Here is a 6,307-nt window from a genome sequence, read left to right as displayed (position 1 = left end):
TTAGCCTTTTACAGCATATGCAGAAAATGGAGGACAGTCAGAGGCATCAGTGGGGTATCACAGATGAGTTCGGTGCTACCAAAATCCAGTCACCAACCACTGACAGAACAGCTTTTAAGACTGGAGGAAGAAGTGAGGTGGTTTTTGTTTGAACAGAAGGAAAAAACCTTGGTATGTTGGCAGATACCGCAGCAGCTGGCCACTGGGATCCGTTCTTTGGGATCTGCCAGTTCCTCCTGGTGTTTCTTTTGCTATTCACTGTTCTCTGTTTGCTGTGCTAGGGGTGGTGGCCTGTTTGCCAGTTGTCATCACAGGATAAAAGGAGGTGCTTTACTTTTTTTTTTTTTTTTTCTTTTTTTTTTTTTTGTCCTTCCCCCTCTCCCAGGAAATCCCTGATTCCTGTGGGTTTCCCAGTCTCCTTTTATTCTGTTTAGCAGTTTGCTTGCATCATGTGTCATGTCCCTTTTTTCTCATGCTTCCCTTGTTAGTAGAGAATCTTTTTAATACCTTAAAGACAAAGCTTATGGAGAAACTGTACAGCTAGATCTAAATAACCCTGTATTTTGCTGCTGGGGAAGGGACAGCTGGGACTTGAGGGTGGCTGGGTGCAGAAATACTGCCCATTCTTGCAAATGAGGAATGCCACAACAGAGCAGTCTTGCTAGTGTGCCAAGGTAGGAATGAAAACCAAGGGCCGGCTTTGCAGAGAGATGGAAGAGCAAAGAGAGAGATCTGAACCTCCCAACAACTGCAAGTAGTCTCGTCTTGCCTTTATTTAAAGAGATTAGAGACATCGCTTAAGGATGCAACATGTTCTTTTTCTCAGCAGCATCTGCTTCGCGTCCGGAACCACTACTGTGGCAATTAGCTGGATATAAATTATGTGGAGGAACAGCTGAAGAAGATCAAGTCAATGAAATGGCTTTCCTGAGGGGCTCAGTGACAGCAGGATTAACGCCTGTCTAAAGGGTTCCCAGTGAGATTACTGGCTCCTCTTACCTTAGTCCTTTTTCAGACATCATTAAAGTGCTGCTCAGTTTGTCAGAGCAGGGAGATGTTTCTTCTAGTGCTGCAGCGAGGCTGGAGTAACTGGAGCTTGTGGGACTTGCTGAGGAAAGAGCTTTTCACAGGACTTCTCGTAGAAGGGAAGATGCCTTTGAGCTGTGATCGCAGCGGGGACCGTGTGTTGAGGTGCTGCTTTGGGGGAGCTCTTCCCTGCAGATGGAGCTCCCCAGAAATGATGCTCTAGGCTTGCCAATAGAAATGTTTATGTGCAGAAACCAGCAGTGCCGTTGACCCCAAATTCTGTGTCAGTTTTGAGATAGTGGCTGTGAGCAGACAGGAACCAGGAAACCTGGTTTGGAGGAGCAGGGGCTTGGATGTGGGACCATCTGTTTAGCCACCTATCGCAGCGGGACAGGAAGGCTTTGCAGAGCATTGGGAAAGGAGGTGCATGGGAGAAGGGGTGAAATGGCACCATCACTTTCTGGGAGGCTTTGAAGTGGATCCCAGTTTGCTACCCTGTTTCTACTCCCCACCCCTTCCAGCCCTGTCCTTCTAGGCTGTGTTGCAAGCCAGGCTGTCCTGTTTGTTAGGTTGGTCTCTGCACGTGATCATGGACTCGGAGCTGTTGGGTTCAGGGAGCAGGATCTGGTCACAGAGACACTTGGAGAACACCCTTCTCTGCCGGAGCACCGCAGCTGTCTGCAGCGGTGCCAGGCCATGCCCTGCACGTGCCCACGTACAGCCCATTGCTCCCTTTCCAGGCCACGTGCTTCAGAGGTTTTTCTTCCACGTTTTTCCGCTGCTCGGGATGTCCTCGGCCCACCAGCTGCGCTGGGGCTTCCTCGGGAGCGCTGCCGTGACGGGCTGGCTGGAGCCGAGCACCGGGACGTGGGAGCCATCGGCGTCCTCGGGACTCGATGGCAGCTGCCTCTGGGCCACTTCCTCCCTTGAGGAAGAGGAAGAGAGGCCACCTGGTCCTGAGCTCAAGGCAAGTCTGCCCGACCTGCCGCACCAAGGTGGAAACGTGGACAGAGGCGCAGGCTCTCCTGGCAGCTGCTGACAAGATGGGATTTCACAGTTAAAGGCATCAACGTTTTGTTGCCCAACAGGGAAGAGAAAGAAAAGCCTCATTTTGCAAGCAGCATGCAAGTAACCTTGTGGAGAAAAAAAAAAAAGAAAAGGAGAGGAAAACTGCCTCTCAGCTCTTCCTCTGTGTGAGTGTACAAATGTGGCTGTGGAGTCTATTCCAGGGGCTTCTCCCAAGGGCCCTGCCATCCTCTTCCTCCAGCCAATTTCATCTGTGACCTCGGTCAGTGGCAAATACAATCCTGGCCCTGCGTGACCTCAATTAACTTCCTTCTGGCCATACCACCATTTGGGGTAGTATGATTCACACTCACCGGGGGAGTTATTCACCAAAAGCTGGAATTATGAAGGGTGTTTTTGTTTTGTTTTTTAGTTTTCAGTATGTCTGAGGCAGACCCAAACCAACTAAGTAAGGCCAGGCTTTCCTAGGAGGAGTATTTGCCTAAGATGGACTGATTTTACATCTCTGCCTTGCCTTTCCTTATCTTTAGATAACTTGAACCTAAAGCAGAAGATATGGAGTCTGCATTTCCTTCTCCTTTAAAATCCAAGCAATCCTATAATATATGTGCCTGTCCTGGGTAGCTGCCATTATTTTGCCTTTGGCCTCACCCAGCTTACGTGAACAGCATCTCTAACAAAGATATTGAGTAGAAGAATGTCAAGACCCCCAGCAACAATTAAAAAGAAATTAATTAAACTACACCAGGCCAGCCATTGGTGGGTAATTATTAAGCTGTAAAAACTGCTAATTGTCTTATTAGCATTAAACAATTATGCAAATACTGAAAAACATACCATAAAAGTAATAAAATGTCCTCTTTTTTTTTTTCCTCTTAAAAAATAATAATGAGATTTCAAATTTAAAGGGATGCTTATAGTTTTGCTCTGCAGGGTTTTTCGGGAACGTCCTTGGAGAGGAGCACGAGCTCTGCGGCCGCTGCTCGGGGTGAGCAGGGGCCGCTTCCCTGTGTGTGTCCGGGGCTGCCGCCCGCCCCACGCAGCAGCCTGGGGACACCCAGGTGGCTTTGGAGGGGACCGGCTCCCCGCAGCAGGTCTGGCCCTGTTTGTGTCGCAGACCCTCGTCCTCCCCCCGAGAAAGCACTTAGTGCCCCAGGTTTGGTCCGAGCGAAAGCAAGGCAATGTGTTTTTCCATGTTGGCTCTGAATTCACATGAAAGTCCCGCGCTTTAAAGCTTTTGTAGGTTTTGTTTGTTTTGCTTCGTTTTCCTCAGGAATTTCATCTAACCCAAAGTAGGAACTGGCCTCTCTTCCTGGAAGAGATCCGCTTGGATTTCAGGATCCAGCTCTAGGACAAATGCTGAGCAAGTGGCTTTGTGTTCCTATGAAATAAGGATTAAAACCTTGTTTGCCCACAACAGCAGGAAAAGGAGGCTTAATTTATTCACATCCACAGTGAATTCAGAAGAGGCAAAGTACTCCTCTGCTTAAAGCATTGTTGTAGTTAATCACTAACAAATATTAAGTTTCCTGGTTTACAGCTCTGCAGATAAGACTCCGTGTTTCAGAGCAGCCAGGCCAGCTCCGGCGGCAGGGTGAGTCCCGCTCCCATGGTGATGCCGTGATAGACACGGGTCACCTCACCCAATCTCATGAACTAAAAAGGGGTTGATCAGCAAAATCCACCTTCGCTTTCGCTTTCTGCTCCCAGCAGTGGCGTTTCTGGCTCCCCGGGGAACGGAGGGCACGTTCCACCGCAGCAGGGCGCAGGGCAGGGATCACCACCGGCCTCTTTCAGCTTTATCTGCAGTGCAGGTCGCCTCCTGAAACAAATGCTTCCCCCGCACGCTGCTTTTAGCTCCCTGAAATTCTCTGGTGACCCACAAAGTTGTTGACCCCCAGTTGTTCATGGTTCTTTCATTTCTCTTGCTCACCTGCTCCACAGGATGCAGGATTTGAGCAGTCTCCCAGCATTGTAGCCTGGCAATAAGTGGCTGGCATTGCCCTCTAGCCTGTCCCCCCCATCACTGCTGAGGGGACAGGCCCTCCAAAGGGAGCAGGGACAGACATTTGTTTCTTTTGTGACCGTGTGCTGTGTTATAACCAGGTGACAGGGCATACTTCATTCTGATGCTCACTGTTCTTGGTCCTTCAAGGATTCAGGATAATTGATTTGCTACTTATAAGCTTCTGTGAGGCAGGTTTTGTGGACAGGTTTACAAAAGGTGCCTCTTTCTGCAACTTCCCATTTCACTTTCATCTTCTTTCAGCAGGAATTCATGTTCCAACTTGAATTTTGTTCCAGCTTTCCTTTGCTGCTTTGCCAGTCAGATGGCAGCCAGGCTGAGGAGAGGCTGACATCATGCAGAAGCGTTTCTGTGCAAGTAGCTGTTAAATTGTTGGGCCTTTCATTTCTTTCACTTGGGTCTTTCTGTGCCTGTGGAGTCGGCCTGGCTGCCTCCTGGGAAGAGAGAGCTGATGGGGCATGTTTCTGATGAGATGCACGTAACTTTTCCTGCTTGTTTCGTGTTCCTCGGTTTAAGCCAAGCCATTGGCACCGGAGTATATGAGAGCTCTTGGCTACAAACCTGCTCCCTATTGTTGGGAGTGAGTAGCCCTATGCTCAGCCTGCAGCAAAAATATGAAGTCAGTCAGTTTGATCAAGCTGATTTCCCAACAGTAGTTAAAAGACATGATTTTTTTGTTTTAAAAGGCATGATTTTTTGTCTATAATGTTGCACTCCCTAACCCTTCTGCAAAAGCTGCAGCACTCAATTCTGTTTCCTGAGCCCCACAACTACTTTCAAATGTAATGAATCTACCTTTCCTCCTTTCCCTTATCAAACAAACAGGAATTGGCTTATTCTTCTATGGCCTTTTAGGGTGTTCATAGTCATATCATTAAGCTTTTCTCTACTAAAAATAACGTGCAGGTTATTGCATACGGGAACCAGGAAAAATTTAAGAGGTAAGGGCAGACAGTGACCTGTACTATGAACTGCAACCTTCAGCAAACACTCAACACTCTGCCCTGCGGCTCAGAGCTGAGAAGGCCTGCGGGAGCAAAAGAAAATGGAAAGTGTAAGTACAGGAGGATATGTTTCCTATATCACATCTGTGTCCTGTTGTGCTCCTGGTCTCCGATAAGCTTGTGGCTGTGCCAGGAGGGATCTGGGTGCGCGGGTGCTGCTCCCGGGACGTGCTGTGCTCCAGGACCTGCAGTGGCCGCAGGGGATGAAGTCTGACCACGCAGGGAGAAGCAAAGGGAGGGCAGGTGCTGAAAGCTGGCACAGGGACAGGTAAGGCTCCTCCAAGGGAAAGACGTGAAAAAGAAAAGTAAAACTTGAGGCTGGTAACCATCATCCCACGAGGAACATCCTGGGAGAACGACAGTTGTTAGTAAGGGGCGAGCAGTAGCATGGAGAGCTCTGCCTCCCTCCCTAGGTCCTTCCTCTAATGCTCATTATTTTACCTTTTGGTGCATTAAGGACTCATCACAGCTATCAACTCCTGCAGAGCCCTCCTTAATCACCACCTAAGAACACTGCGCAAGTCGCTGATGCCTGTGTTCTGAAAAGCCATTACTGGGACACTAGTAATGCTATTACTGCATTACTAACATGTGCAGCAACATTATTCTAATCACCTTAGTGAATAAGGGGGGACTGAGTCTTCTAGTGTACCAAAAGCTGTCTCCCCAACCTAACCCTCTCTTGGGAAGCACAGCACGGAGCCAACCATTAATAGATTCTCCTTGGGGATCTGCAAGCCCGGGTGCCTCTCTGATACGGTTCTCTTGGCCAAACACAGATGACTGGGCTCGATGCAGGGAGGAAGGAGGTGGAATGCGGCGGCCTGTGCTGTGCAGAGCAGGGCTGCTGCTCTCCAAGGCCATCCCGGCTCCCCGCTCTGCGGATCGGTGTCCCCAGCCGCCCCTTCCCAAAGTGCAGGTAACGAGAGGGAACCGACTGCACCGACCTGTTAAGCCAGGCTTGTTAGAATAAAGATCGTCATGGTAAATACATGTTTTCTAAAAAACTAAATAACTTTCCCTATGCTGTACTATTCAATTGGAAATCTGTGTCCACTGCCTCTGAAAGGGGTAACTGCGGATGTGTCAAAGCTGGACTCGGCAGCTGATTTTTCACTACTTCTATTGCTACCGTTTGGCAGCACCTCAATTTCTAAACATCGTTTCCTTCTTTTTTCATTTCCCAATGCTGTGCTATTTAAATTGCAAGCGCTGCAGGGGGATG

This window comes from Tinamus guttatus, unplaced genomic scaffold, assembly GCF_059628265.1.
Source record: "Tinamus guttatus ecotype Peru unplaced genomic scaffold, ASM5962826v1 Tinamus_guttatus_pri_ptg000330l, whole genome shotgun sequence".
NCBI lineage: Eukaryota > Metazoa > Chordata > Aves > Tinamiformes > Tinamidae > Tinamus > Tinamus guttatus.
Note: the sequence above shows the minus strand (reverse complement) of the source record.